Here is a 17060-nt window from a genome sequence, read left to right as displayed (position 1 = left end):
CATGATTTTAAGTTGAATTATGAATTACCATGCATGAACCTACTTTCAATTATGATTATGAGGATCAATGATGATTTACATGAGTTTTGATTATGAGTTCAATGATTTTTAAAAGAAAAGCTTTTATAAATAAAGTTGAGATTGATGATTGGATGATGAAAGTTATGATGATGATCAATTATGATCCAAGAAATTTATTATGTTGTGATAAGAAAAATTCTCACACAATCATGTTTAGATGGTGATAAGGACAATTCTCACAAAACTTATGGAATCCTATTAATCACTAAAGTTAATGGGCTACTCTTCTGATTATTTTTATGGTGATGTTAATGATGATATTTTGATGTTTCTAATGAATTCCTTTGGGATATTGAATAAGCATCGAGAGGATTTATAAGTGGGGTTTGGTCTGGTAACGTAGTTAGTTATCCAAGGGAATCCTAGTAGCAACCTAAAGTCCAAAACTACGTTGCCACGGTAGGTTGCCTTCATAGTTTAGCTAGTGGATCCAGATATAGCTCATAAATTTAGGTTGTTCTCATGGAGTCTACCTTTGAAATTAGCCTCTCTCTTCTCGTTGTGTGAGTTATATTGAATTCCATGTTATAACTTACATGGTCTTAAGATGTCGGTTAAAGGTCTTATCCCACACAATTTTAGTTGAGTTATGAGTTCTGATGATGATTATGATATTTTAATGAATTGACCAATGAGATGAATGTTTTAAATATTTTAATGACTTTATACATGTTTTAAAATATATTGGTCTTACATCCCATGATTCATGTTGATTATGCCCCATGTTTATTATTCATTCATATCCCACATACTTAGTACCTTTTATGTAATAACACATTTTTTGCCTATATTATCTCATAATGTAAGGGCAGATGACGTTCATCCTACTCGTGGCTTTATCTGACTTAGCATTCTCAAGTTGTCCTTGGTGAGTCCTCGTTTACTGAGGACGTGACTTTCTTTATGTTGACAATTTTGACTTTTCTCTTATGATTTGGGTGAGCCAGAAGCTTGTCCTAAAGACCCCATCAAGTATAGACTTAGAGGTATGTTTAAACGTTGCAAGAAATGTACTCCATGTTTGTCATTGATTTGAGTTCTTCTCTTTCCTTTGACTTCCATTGTTGAGTTGGTTCTTCCGCTTCATTTCATTATATTTAATTGCCTTATGTATGCTAAGTATGCTAAGATGTCTTGGTTGGAATCCTTCGGGTTTTCCATCATCATGTTACGGCTAGGACCTAGGTTGTGTCATGACAAACTTGGTATTAGAGCACAAGGTTTTAGATGTCCTAAAGAGTCTTACATACCGTGTCGAGTAGGGTCTTGTTCATCGGTGTAAAGCACGCCACTTCTATGTATAGGAGGCTATAAGGAATTTTTAAGAGATACTTCACTTCTCTCATGATCTAATTATGCTATAGAGTTAAACTCTATGGTTTCCTCCTCTAACTCTTTCTCTTTGCAATTATAGAATAATGCCTCCACAAACAGCGTCCGTTCGAAGAAATGTTGTAGAGGAGCCACAAATTTTGAATGATCCCTTGAATGACCCGGTGAGTAATGTTGAATTCCAAGCCTCGTTTCAAGTACTTTCTTAGGCTATGATAGCCTAAGGGAACTATGAGTTGGTAGCTCTTATGAACTTATGACGACCTGACCTAGGGCCTAATCGTACCACGGCGATTGAAATCCAAAGAAGCTCCAACCAAATCTATTATATATATCATAAGCATACATAAGGTAAAGCAAAAGTGGAAATGCCATAAGAGAGTCTAAACTATGAATAGAAATTTAAGAACGCCACATGACAACATAAACTCGTCCCTTAAGGATTTCACTATTTTCGAAGTGAAGTCATGTGCACGCAGTACCCCTTTATGTCTTATGCCTTTCTACCCTTATTTTGTACCCAACACAGACTTCTAACTTTCTCAACAACATACCAATTTTGACCCAATAATTAATTTAAATTGTTAAACATCTTCAGTTGATCGAATAATACCTTAGATACTTAATTTATGGAGAAAAGGTCGAGGGATTACCTTGTTGGAACCCTAGTCGTAGCTCCCTTCTCCTTGCTCTCTAGTTTTTCTCTCAATATCTAGGTGTAAAGATGCTGAAATAAAGCTTAGTCACAAGTTGACACTTATATACCCTTCTTTAGAGAGTGACACATGTCATGCCCTAAGGGTGACATGTGTCCATCCTTCACTCGGCCACCTTATCCATCCATCCATCCCATGGATGCCACATGGTGGGGTAAGGTACACCTTAGTAGGTTTGTCACCTACTTGGTCCAAGTAGGTGCATCACCTACTAACTCCAAGCAGGTACGTCACCCCCTTATTCCTTTTTGTGGGTTCGTAATCTTGTCTCACTTTAAGAACCTATGTAATCCTTGCTACTTGAGATCGACGTATACTCAAGTATGTTAATTATGTAAGACATCCAAGTTAGTACCTTACGCAAGTAGGTGGATTACCACGACTCATTATATGGCTTCCAACTCCTTCCAAATTCTTCCAAACCTATTTCCAACCATCACTACTTGCATAGTACTTCATAGATAACATAGATCACATGGCAACCCTTAAGAAAAAAAAAGGTTCTGATGTACCAAAGTGCGAGGTATAACATCCTTTCCCCTTTTAGTCTCATAAGGATTTTCAAGGATTTCAGGAAATCTCTATGATAGTTGTCATTCATAGGCCTTGTATTAGCCAATATGATCAATATAGGAGTTTAGATTACCTGTAGACATAGGGAATAGGTATGAATATTTAGTTTTCATCTCTTTTTTATCTTATCCAGGTCATCTCGTCTCTCTTTTTATTTTGCCATAATACTTTTACAAAATCCACATCCTTAGTTTGCAACTTTCTAACTTGGTAATCAAGCATGGCTTTAGGGTGTCCCTCATAAGATAGTTCCTCTATCACTTGGACATCATCTACGGGGAATACTCTAGAAGGATTCCCAATATATTTGCGAAGCACCGATATATGCAAGATTGGGTGCACTGCTTCCAAATTTGATAGCAGGTCCAACTCATAGACAACTTTGCCTATACTATAAATGATCTGATAAGGACCATTGTGTCTTGGGCTAAGCTTCCTTTTCTTGCTTAATCTCATTACCTCTTCATGGGTGACACGTTAAAGAACAACCAATCATTCACCTGAAGCTCTAAAGGTCGATGTTGATTGTCCACATATAATTTCTGCAGACTCTGGGCTATTAATAACCTTTCCTGAATGAGCTTCAATTTATCCACAGCTTTTTGAACCATGTTTGGGCCTACTAGTCATGTTTCACCAACATAAACCAACCAATAGGTGACCTACACTTTCTACCATACCAAGACTCATATGGTGCCATCTGGATGCTAGAATGATAACCATTATTATAGACATACTCAATAGGTGGCAAATGATATTCTCAATTACCTCTGAAGTCAATAATGCAGGCCCACAACATATCTTCTAGCGTCTAAATAGTGCGCTCGGCTTGTCCATTAGTCTAAGGGTGAAATATTGTACTAAAATTCACCTACGTTTCTAATCCCTTTTGGAATGACCTCCAGAAGTTAGCTGTAAATTGAAATTCTCTATCTGAGATCATAGATGTGGGGTTTCCATGAAGTCGTACTATTTCCTTAATATATAACCTCGCATAGTCCGCAGTTTAATATGTAGTCTTAACTGGAAGGAAATGGGCTAATTTTGTCAGCCTATCCATAATAACCTATATGAAATCATACTTTCATGGAGCACGAGGTAACACCTGTAATGAAGTTTATATTTTGGAATCTTCAGCCTTATGTATTACCTTTCGATTTCTTTTAAAAGACTTCAACTGTCACTCTAATTTTTAGCTCTTAATCTCAATCCTTAGGGTTGGCTGTCAAGTAAGTTGGAGTTCCCCCATACAATAACTTTACATAGCTGATCTGAGCTCTATCTATCATTAACTAGTATAATTCTAAAAAAAATTGACATATAAGTTCACCATCTTTTAGTAACCAGCTAGTTCTAACTGTCTTGTGTAAACTATTTTATAATTCCCTTAACCAAACTGCTAACACTCTAGACACATTATCTCGTGTCATTTCTTTATCTTTAGTTCAGACTCTTCTATTGCCCCTTTACTTATATTTTGCTCTAAATTTCCTGTCACATGTTATATTGCAATATTTACAAGAATATACGAAGGTGCTCAACTTAGCCCTAGAAATACCTTAGTGTCATCTCGCTAGTTTTCATACTTTCCTTTGCCTTCTCCTCTCTTATCTTACTATCGGTATCAGAATAGATCTTTGGTCCAACCATGACCATGTCCTATCTTCCCTTAGTACGAATTCTATCACGGTAATTTGGCTTATCCCATCTTTCCATCTCTCTGTAATGTACCAAAAAATTCATAACTGCATTGTCATTATTGAACCCTTACTCTTCTTATCATGTACTCACTCACTTGGTCTCATTCTTATCGTACAAACATGTGTAAGTTGCATAACCTTTCTGACTTCTATTTATTTATAGCTAGCTTTCAGATCTTACTAACTTGTTTCAGCAAGGGATCTTATTTGAAGTTTAAGCATCCATATTAAATATATTGTAGTATCAATTGTTTACATCTTGCACTTGTATTTCTCGTATCTTCTTTCCCCCTTAAGGGTGTGCTTATGCCATTACCCATTTATACTTTGCTCTATGTCCCAATTTCCACTCTCAACTTCCTCCACTCTTTTTTTTTCCAATCTACTTGGTACTATACCATATCCATATCTTTCTTTATAATTTGTAGCTTGATTATCCATGTACAAAACCTTGATTAAATCACAAAGTGACAAGAAACTTTCCATATATAGTGTAAAATTTGATATGATAATCTGTACTCGAGTAACGTGACCAATGTAACAACTCATCCAAGGTTACATTCCACTCATTCCCATCAATAGTTAATTAGTACTTATAGTCATTCCAATCTCACTTAGGCAGCACTTATATTCCGACAATAAGTGTCCAAAGTTATCATGAAATACTATTTTTATCCCAACCTATATCATCTATTTCCTTTGATGAGCTTATATTGCACCATTTGTTCCTCAAGCCTCCTGTCTTCGTCCCTTAAGGATTTTACTATTTTTTGAAGTGAAGTCATGTGCATGCAGTACCCCTTTATGTCTTATGCCTTTCTACCCTTATTGCATACCCAACACAGACTTCTACCTTTCTTAACAACATACCTAGTTTGACTCAATCATATCCTTACCTTATCACTATGTAGTCGTACTACACCTTCAAGTTCATAACTATATATTCCCTTTTCATTTCATACTCATATTCAATTAATTAGATCTATCTTGGGTGCTTCTCTTAGGATACCCTTATCATTTCTCCCGTCTATGTCTATCTTTTATTCTACACACGAGGAATCTTATGCTACCTCTGTATCTTTCGGAACACATTACTTATGCGTAATCCTTTTCCTCAGTTCCAAATCGTATTCTATTCAACCATCTTTATTTGTATTATACCAGTCATTTCCTAGCACCCATTCTTCCTTGTTGCTTATTTTTCTACAGCTTGGTCTTTCGCATTTCCGTCACTCCCAACATTCGTATCCTTAGCTACACATGTCATGACTTATTGCTACCCCTATTATCTCACTTTCTTGATGTTTTCTCCTTTCAGTTACTCTTTCTTTCCTTATGCTTGCTATCATTTCCCTTATCATATAACCTTTATTCGAAGCTTTCCCTACAAAACTTAATAAGTCTTTCTTATTTTTTCTATAGCTCGCTTTTCCGTTTCACACTTACCTTTATATTTCTGTCACACGGATGATGTCATATTTTTGGCCACCTTCTCACTTGGCTTTCCTTATTTCCATAACGATCCTCATTATATTCACATTATATCTTATTTCCATTCAATCCCATAGTATAACACTTCTTAACCTTTTTTACGATTCCTACTATGGGTTAATTACACTCGGTGAAGCAAATGTACTTAACCTTTTACCCTTCCGAGTCAGTCTTATACTTCATCTCTTAGAGGCTGTTATCCCTACTTATCAATTCAGCCAGTACCTTACTATCACACCCTATCACGATTTGCCAGCCTCTTCTAAATCATCTCTTAGTATTACAAGCCCTTTCGAATAATCGTAGCATTTCATCAACCACATACGAAATACACGATCCTGAATAGCTATAAGTTTGTTTCCCTTCCATAAATTCCATTTCTAATTAGTTGGTGAAGAACTAATAAAATGTTACCATGAAGCATTCTTCAACCATCACCAGAAGGGAACTAAAATCCAATAATTACCACACTACTTCTTAGTGCTTGACTCACAAGGTTTCCCTCTAAGTTTATTCTTCAGTCGTGAACAACTTATCTATTTCACCACTAATGTTGAGGATTTTGTACTCTACAACAAAAGAAAAACTTAATCGCTAGAAAATATCTTGATCCGTTCGAATGAAATCTGACTTTGCTGCTCATATATATATGCTTTTTCCAAAATAAAACTCCCCAAGTAAAAATGGTACCCCTTACAGATGACATGAAGGGTACCTCTTAGAGCTTTAGTACAACATAATAAGTGTACCCTATCGATATCAACTTCCAAGACGTATTATGAACTTATATCTCATTTTCTTTTTTTTTTCTAGGAAAATTTGGGTAGAGTTTTCTCTATATTTCTTACTATCTCAAAAGAGTGCCTCACAGGGCCGACATATATATATATATGTACCATATCATATCACAGCCGCATAGGGCTCCCAATATCAACAATGGTATGAAAATGATTAACTTACCACATATAGTCAACTCAAACTGCACCTGTTACATCTTCCTGTTCACTTATATTTCGATCTTCAACCTTACTTTTCAATCTTACTTCAATGCCTTACTCGATATATATCTTTCATACTGGTGCTTACCTACGTACTTTGTAACATCCAACATAATCAATCACTTTCTTCTATCGATGTTATTTTTCCTCTGCAATCAAAGGTTAGTATAAGGAATCTGCTTTCCTACAGCTCGGCTCTATCTCACGATCTTAGATATGAAAGAAAGGTAACATCCTAATTGTTCTGTAGCCTTCTGTTTATAAATATGATGTATAACACACTAACAAATAAGACTCTACTAGACACGGTCTGTAGACATTCTGAAGATGAACTGCCTTGATACTACTTTTGTCATAACCCAACCCCGTAGACCATGACTGGGGTCCGAACTGGACCCCCGTATACATATCTATCAGTTGTAGCCAAGTCGAACTAGGAAAAATTTGATATTATACATAAGACCTCATTGGGTCATAATGTTCATATATACATATAGCCTCTTTCATTTGTCTCCTGAGAAGTTACCATTAATCATATCATGAAAGGGAATGCATGCTAATAATGCTGCTATAACATATTAACATTTACAGCACATCATATAGACACAGCTGAACAAAACTTACATATAACCCACATACATATGTCTAGATACATCTAAGAGTATTAGAGGTATCATATAAACCTGAATAAATGAATATATATGTTAGAAGATCAGTACAAAAATGCTAGGCTCTGGGATAGTGGAGCACTTCCAAAATAGCTGAGTGAAAATCCTAAGCTAACAAATCCCAAAAATGAAAATTTGTACCTGCGGGCATGAAACGCATCCCCCTAAAGGCAGGAGGTCAGTACGAGACATGTACTGAGTATATAAAGCATAAAATAAGATAAATGAGATTACAACTGAAGTAGGGATACAGGAGAGAAGTATAACAATTAACAAATCACTGTACCTGCATTTTATGAAATAAAGTCATGTATATCATCCTCACATACCATACCCGGCCTGTTGTGGGACTCAGTTTTACAAATATTTCATGATATCATCATATGCATATATATACCATACTCGACCCTTTAGTGAGGTACTCGATGAAGATGTAGTGTACACTTATACCATACCCGGCCCTTCATGAGACTCGGTGCCATCATCATATTATCATGTCATCATATCATATCATCATATATATCATACCATATCGGCTCTCTAGTGAGGGACTTGGTGCAATCATCATATTATCATATACATATATCATACCCAGCCGGGGACTCAGTGAAGAAGTAGTAAAGCTGTGCACGATAACATACCCGGCCTATTATGAGACTCGGTGAATGATATATTAATAGTATAAACGAGCAGAATAGTGAGTAACCATATGCAAATTAATCATCTTCCGAGACTCAATAAAATAGTCAAGTGAACCATCACTTGAAGATCAGGATAGTAATCATCTCAAATACCCTCTAAATGTCATTAGGGTTCATATCAAATGGAGCCTCAGGAATTATAGACATGTATCAATACAATTCTAAACAACTTATGGAATCAGAGAAATTTTTCATCGTAAATTCCTTAGGAGTAGGAGCTTATACATCCAAATACTATTCAACATATAGAAGGCTCGAGGGTAGTAGCTTAACTACTTTAAGAGTCTTAACATTCAGAAGTGAAGAAGAGCCATGAATCATACTCGAAGCTTATGAATGGAATTACCCCCATAGCTCATATCATATATTACTTATATCTAAGACATGCCAATAGAAAAGAAAGATAGCTTTACATACCTTTAATGAATCAACCGTATCTAAGCTTGCCTCGTTACCCCTTGAACCTATTTAATGAAGATAATATTATTATGAATAAACTAAAACTTTCTAACTCATAAATCTACAACCAACGACCCATAGGAACCATTTTCACATTCACACTTCTCGACTAGTGTATCAGTTGGTTAAGAAGTTATCGGAAATTGGGAAGCATGTCCCCTATATAACTTGCCCAATCCGAACTTCCATTTCACCTCCAATAAACTCAGCCACACCGCCACTAATAACCACCATCCATATACAGTAAAACTAATTCAACATTATTCAATAAAAGTTCCAAACAGCCCAACCAAGACTACGACATCAAAATACGGTTTTTGATCTTTATTTTGTAAAATCACAACCAAAAGGAAAGGTGCATAACATGGCTGCAACCAGCAGCAAATATAATGATCCACAACTATGTTTTCAAACCCTCCACATACACGAGTACCTTCAAATACAATACTATAGTAACGACAAAAATAACCAAAATTTAAATCAACTAGAACGACTTCAATTCTATCTGTTTACAAGGTCAATGATAGTTATGTAATTTTATTACCTCCAAAAATATTTAAAACAAGTAATATTTCCATTACAAGACCATTAACTCCAATTTAAAAGGAAGAAACCCTATCTTAGCAACTTGGCTCCACAACTCAACTAAAAGTTGCTAGACTTCTCGTTGGACTTTTTTGTTGTCCCAATAATTAATTTACGTTGTTAAACACCTTCATTTGATCGAACAATACCTTAGATACCTAATTGGGACACTAGTTGTAGCTCCCTTTTCCTTTCTCTCTAGTTTTTCTCTCAATTTCTAAGTGTAAACATGCTAAAATGAAGCTTAGTCACAAGTTGACACTTATATACCCTTGTTTAGAGAGTGACACATGTCATCCTATAAGGGTGACATGTGTCCAGCCCTCACTCGGCTACCTCATCCATGCACCCACCCCATGTTTGCCAAACGATGGGGTATGGTGCAACTTAGTAGGTGTGTCACCTACTTGGTCCAAGTAGGTGCATTACCTCCTTACTCCAAGCAGGTGCGTCACCCCCTTATTTCTTTTCGTGGGTTCATAATCTTGTCTCACTTTAAGAACCTATTTAATCCTTGCTACTTGAGCTCGACGTATATTCAAGTAGTTTATTTATGTAAGACATCTAAGTTGGTATCTTACACAAGTAGGCCGATTACCACGACTCATTATGTGGCTTTCAAATCCTTCCAAAGTCTTCCAAACCTATTTCCAACCATCAATACTCACATAGCACTTTATAGATAACATAGAACACATGGCAACCCTTTAGACAAAAAAGGTTCCAATGTACCAAAGTGTGGGGTATAACATCCTTCCCCCTTTAGAACATTCGTCCTCAAATGTTAATTAGTCTCATAAGGTTTTTCAAGGATTTTAGGAAATCTCTATAATAGTTGTCATTCATAGGTCTCGTATTAACCAATACGATCAATGTAGGAGTTTAGATTACCTGTTGACATAGGGAACAGGAATGAATATTTAGTTTTCATCTCTTTTTCAGCTTGTACATGTTATCTCGTCTCTCTTTTTATTTTGCCACAATACTTTGATAAAAGCCACATCCTTAGTTCGCAACTTTCTAACTTGGTAATCAAGTATGGCTATAGGGTGTCCCTTATAAGATAGTTCCTCTGTCACTTGGACATCATCTACAGGGAATACTTTAGAAGGATTCCCAATACATTTATGAAGAATCGACACATGCAAGACTGGGTGCACTGCTTCCAAATATGATGGTAGGTCCAACTCATAGGCAAATTTGCCTATACTACAAATGATCTGATAAGGACCATTATGTCTAGGGTTAAGCTTCCTTTTATTGTCGAATCTCATTACCCCCTTTATGGGTGAAACATTTAAGAACACCCAATCATTTACCTGAAACTCTAAAGGTCGATGTCGATTATCTGCATATGATTTCTGCCAACTCTACTCTATTAATAACCTCTCATAAATGAGCTTCACTTTATCCATAGCTTGCTGAACCATGTCTGGGCCTACTAGTCTTGTTTCACCAACATCAAACCAAATAATAGGTGACCAACACTTTCTTCCATACCAAGCCTCATATGGTTCCATCTAGATGCTGGAATGATAACCATTATTATAGGCATACTCAATAGGTGGCAAATGATCTTCCCAGCTACCTTTAAAGTTAATAATGCTGGCCCACAATATATCTTCTAGTGTCTAAATAGTGCGCTCGTCTTGTCCATTAGTCTGAGGGTGAAATAATATACTAAGATTCACTAATGTTCCCAATCCCTTTTGGAATGACCTCCAGAAGTTAGATGTAAATTGAACTTCTTTGTCTGAGATCATAGATATGGATATTCTGTGAAGTCGTACTATTTTCTTAATATATAATCTCGCATTGTCCTTGATTTAATATGTAGTCTTAACTGGAAGGAAATGAATTGATTTTGTCATCCTATCCACAATAACCTATATGAAATCATACTTCTGTGGAGCGTGAGGTAAGCCTGTAATGAAGTCTATATTTTGGAATCTTCAGCCTCATGTATTACCTTTCGATTTCTTTTAAAAGACTTTAACTATCACTACTTTTTAGCTCTTAATCTCAATCCTTAGGGTTGGCTGTCAAGTAACGCTGGAGTTCCCCCATAAAATAACTTAACATAGCTTCTCTGTGCTCTGTCTATCATTAACTAGTATAATTTTGAAATTTTTTTATATATAAGTTCACTATCTTTTAGTAACCAGCAAGTTCTAACCTTCTTGCGTAAACCATTTTATAATTCCCTTAACCCAACTTGTAACACTCTAGACATATTATCTCGTGTCGTTTCTTTATATTTAGTGCAAACTCTTCTATTGCCCCTTTACTCAGATTTTGCTTTAAATTTCCTGTCACACGTTATATTGTAATCTTTACAAGAATATATGAAGGTGCTCAACTTAGCCTAAGAAAAACCTTAGCGTCATCTTGCTAGTCTTCATACTTTCCTTTGCCTTCTCCTGGCTTGTCTTACTATCGATAATGGAATAGATCTTTGGTCCAACCATGGCCATGTCCTATCTTCCCTTAGTACGAATTCTTTCATGGTAATTTGGCTTAACCCATCTTTCCATCTCTCTGTAACGTACCCAAAATATCATAACTGCATTGTCATTATTGAACCCTTACTCCTCTTATCATGTACTCACTCATTGGGCCTCATTCTTATCGTACAAACATTCGTAGGTTGCATAACCTTTCTGACTTCTATTTATTTATTGCTGGCTTTCAGAACTTACTAACTTGTTTCAGCAAGGGATCTTATTTGAAGTTTTAGCATCCATATCAAATATATTGTAGTGTCAATTGTTTCCATCATGCACTTGCATTTCTCGTATCTGTTTTCCTCCTTAAGGGTGTGCTTATGCCATTACCCATTTATACTTTCCTCTATGTCCCTATTTCCACTCTCAACGTCCTCCACTCTTTTATTTCCAATCCACTTAGTACTGTACCATATCCATATCTTTATTAATAATTCGTAACTTGATTATCCACGTATGAAACCATGATTAAATCACAAAACAATGAGACTTTTTCCATATATAGTGCAAAATTTCATCCGATAGTCTCTACTCTAGTAATGCGACCAATGTAACAACTCATCCAAGGTCACATTCCACTCCTTCCCATTAATAGTTAATTAGTACTTATAGTCGTTCCAATCTCACTTAGGCAGCACTTATATTTCGACAATAATAGTCCAAAGTTCTCATGATATACTATTTTTATCCCAACTTATAACATATATTTCTTTTGATGAACTTATATTGCACCATTTGTTCCTCAAGCCTCCTGTCTTCGTCCCTTAAGGATTTTACTATTTTTGAAGTGAAGTCATGTGCACGCAGTACCCCTTTATGTCTTATGCCTTTCTACCCTTATTGCATACCCAATATAGACTTCCAACTTTCTCAACAACATACCAGATTTGCCTCAATCATGGCCTTACCTTGTCACCATGCAGTCGTACTATACCTTTAAGTTCATAACTATATATTCCCCTTTCATTCCATAATAATATTCAATTAATTACGTCTATCTTGGGTGCTTCTATTAGGATTCCCTTATCATTTTTCCTGTGTATGTCTATCTTTTATTCTACACACGAGAAATCTTAAGCTACCTTTGTATCTTTCGGAACACATTACTTCCGCGTAATCCTTTTCCTCAGTTCTAAACTATATTCTGTTCAACCATCTTTATTCGTATTATACCGGTCATTTCCTAGCACCTATTCTACCTTGTTGCTCATCTTTCTACAGCTTGGTCTTTCGCATTTCCATCATTCCCAACATTCGTATCCTTAGCTACACATGTCATGACTTATTGCTACACTATTATCTCACTTTATTGATATTTCCTCCTTTCAGTTACTCTTTCTTTCCTTATGCTTGCTATCATTTGCCTTATCATATAACCTTTATTCGAAGCTTTCCCTATAGAACTTAATAAGTCTTTCTTATTTTTTCTATAGCTCGCTTTTCCGTTTCACACTTACCTTTATATTCTTGTCACATGGATCATGTCATATTTTTGGCCACCTTGTCACTGGGCTTTCCTTATTTCCATAACGATCCTAATTATATTCACATTATATCATGTTCACATTCAATCCCATAGTATAACACATCTTAACCTTTTTCATGATTCCTACTATGGGTTAATTGCACTCGACGAAGTAAGCGTACTTAACATTTTACCCTTCCTAGTAAGTCTTATCCTTTATCTATCATAGGCTGTTATCCCTACTTATCAATTCAGGTAGTACCTTACTATGACACCATATCAAGATTTGCCAGCCTCTTCTAAATCATCTCTTAGTATTACAAGGCCTTTCGAATAATCATAGCATTTCATCAACCATATATGAAATACATGATCCTGAATAGATATATGTTTGTTTCCCTTCCATAAATTCCATCTCTAATTAGTTGGTGAAGAACTAATAAAATGTTACCATAAAGCATTCTTCAACCATCACCAGAAGGGAACTAAAATCCAATTAGAACCACAATACTTCTTACTAATTAACTAGCATGGTTTCCCTCTAAGTTTATTCTTGAGTCGTGAACAACTTATCTAGTTCACAACTAATGGTTGAGGATTTTGTACTCTTCAACAAAAGTGAAACTCAATCGCTGGAAAATATCTTGGTCTGTTCGAATAAATTCTGAACTTTGCTGCTCATATAGGCTTTTTTCAAAATAAAACTCCCCAAGTAAAAATGGTGCCCCTTACCAACGACATGGAGGGTACCTCTTAAAGCTTTAGTCCGACATAATAAGTTTACCCTATCGATATCAACTTCCAAGGTGTATTATGAACTTATATCTCATTCTCTCTTTTTTCTAAAAAACTTGGGTAGAGTTTTCTCTATATTTCTTACTATCTCAAAACATGCACACACGAAATACCAATAGTGCCTCACTGGGCCAACATATATATATATATATATATATATATATATATATATATATATATATATGTGTGTGTGTGTGTGTGTGTGTGTGTGTGTGTCTAACATATCATATCACAGCCACATAGGGCTCCCAATAATAACAATGTTATGAAAATAATGAACTTACCTCATATAGTCAACTCAAACTGCACCTGTTACATCTTCCTGTTTACTTCCCTTTCGATCTTCAACCATACATTTCAATCATACTTCAATACCTTATCTGACATATATCTTTCATACTATTACTTACCTGCGTACTTTGTAAATTCCAATATAATAAATCACTTTTTTCTATCGGTGTCATTTTTCTGCTGCAATTAAAGGTTGGTATAAGGAATCTACTCTATCTCATGATCTTAGATATGAAAGAAAGGTAACATCCTAATTGTCCTGTAGCCTCCTAATTATAGATGTGGTGCACAAAACACTGATAAATAAGACTCTACTAGACACGGTCTGTAGACATTCTGAGGATGAATTGCCTTGATACTACTTTTGTCATGACCCAACCCCGTAGACCATGACTGGAGTCCGAACTAGACCCCCGTATACATATCTATCAGTTGTAGCTATGTCAAACTACTAACAATGTGATACTATATATAAGAACCCCACTGGGTCATAACGTTCCCATATACATATAGCCTCTTTCATTTGTCTCCTAAGGAGTTGCCATTAATCATATAATGAAAGGGCACGCAAGTCAATAAGGCTGGCATAACATATTAAAATTTACAGCACATCATATATAAACAGCTGAACAAAACTTATATATAACCCACATACATTTGTCTACAGACCTCTAAGATTATTAGCGGTATCATATGGCGGGAAAGGGGCCCTACCGTACCCCTGAATAAATAAATATATACATTAGAAAATCAGTACCAAAAGGCTAGGCTCCGGGATAGTGGAGCACTTCCAAAATAGCTGAGAGGAAATCCTAAGATGGTGGATCCCCGAAATGAACATCTGTACCTGCGAGTATGAAATGCATCCCCCCGAAGATAGGGGGTTAGTACGATACATGTACTGAGTATATAAAGTATAATATAGCATAAATAAGATTACAACTATAGTACGGATGTAGGACACAAGTATAACAATTAACAAATCACTGTACCTGCATCTTATTAAATAAAGTCATGTATACCATCCTCACAACCATACCCGGCCCATTATGGGACACGATTTTATAAATACTTCATGACATCATCATATGCATATATATACCGTATCCGACCCTTTAGTGAGGGACTCGGTAAAGATATAGTGTATACTTATACCGTACTTGGCCTATCATGGGACTTAGTGCCATCATTATATCATCATGTCATCATATCATATCATCATATATATATATACCATACGCGGCCCTCTAGTGAGGGACTTGGTGCCATCATTATATTATCGTATACATATATCATACCCGGCCCAGGACTCGATGAAGAGGTAGTAAAGTTGTGCACAATAACATACCCAGCCCACTATGGGACTCAATGAATAATGTATTAACACTATGCACGAGCAGATTAGTGAGTAAGTATATGCAAATTAAATCATCATTTGAGACTCAATAAAATAGTCAAGTGAACAATTACTTGAAGATCAGGGTAGTAATCATCTCAAGTACCCTCTAAATGTCATTAGGGGTCATATCAAATGGAGACTCAGGAATTATAGATATGTATCAATACAGTGCTAAACAGCTTATGAAATCAGAGACATTTGTTATCGTAAAGTCCTTAGGACTAGGAGCTTATACATCCAAATACTATTAAACATATAGAATGCCCGAGGGTAGTATCTTAACTACTTTAAGAGACTTAACATTCAGAAATGAATAAGAGACATGAATCATACTCGAAGCTTATAAATGGAATTACCCCCACAGCTCGTATCATGTATTACTTATGTCTAAGACATGCCACTTTAAGAACCTATGTAATCGTTGCTGGGTTGACACGTGTCTAGCCCTCACTCATCCACCTCATCCATGCACCTACCCCATGGTTGCCACATAGTAGGATGGGGTCCACCTTAGTAGGGGTGTCACCTACTTGGTCCAAGTAGGTGCATTACCTACTTAGTCCAAGTAGGTGCATCACCTACTTAGTCAAAGATGGTGTGACACCCCCTTATTCCTTTTCGTGGGTTCGTAATCTCGTCTCACTTTAGGAATCTATGTAATCCTTACTAAATGAGCTCAACGTATACTCAAGTATTTTAATTATGCAAGACATCCAAGTTGGTAGCTTACACAAGTAGGTCGATTACCATGACTCATTATGTGTCTTCCAACCCTTTTCAAATTCTTCCAAACCTATTTCCAACCATCACTACTCAAATTATACTTCATAGATAACATAAATCACATGGCAACCCTTTAGAAAAAAAAGTTCTATTGTACCAAAGTGCAGGGTATAACACATAAAAGCATAATTTAAAATCATAGCTTACCTAAGAGATTATACATATGTGGGATAGGAACTATAACCGATAATAAGCCAATGTGACTATAACATAGAATCTCATTGTCTCTCCATACAATGAAAAAAAAGGGGAATCTACCCCGCTAGGTGGGTCATACATACTCTATATATAGATCCAATAGCTAGGCCATGAAGGCAACCTACGGTGGCACATAGTTTATGATACATGAGGCTGCTACAAAGGCTTTTGGTAGGGCCCCCATCTCAAGTCCACTCGGTACTAAGTCAAATCCCACGGAATACATGCATAGCATAAAAATCATAATTACATATATCATAGTCATTATCATAGGTTTGAAATCATAGAGTCACTCATTTTCATAACATACTTGTAATTTGA

Source organism: Solanum dulcamara, chromosome 5 (assembly GCF_947179165.1).
Source record: "Solanum dulcamara chromosome 5, daSolDulc1.2, whole genome shotgun sequence".
NCBI lineage: Eukaryota > Viridiplantae > Streptophyta > Magnoliopsida > Solanales > Solanaceae > Solanum > Solanum dulcamara.
The sequence above is the reverse complement of the archived record's forward strand: the minus strand, read 5'-3'. Positions refer to the sequence as shown.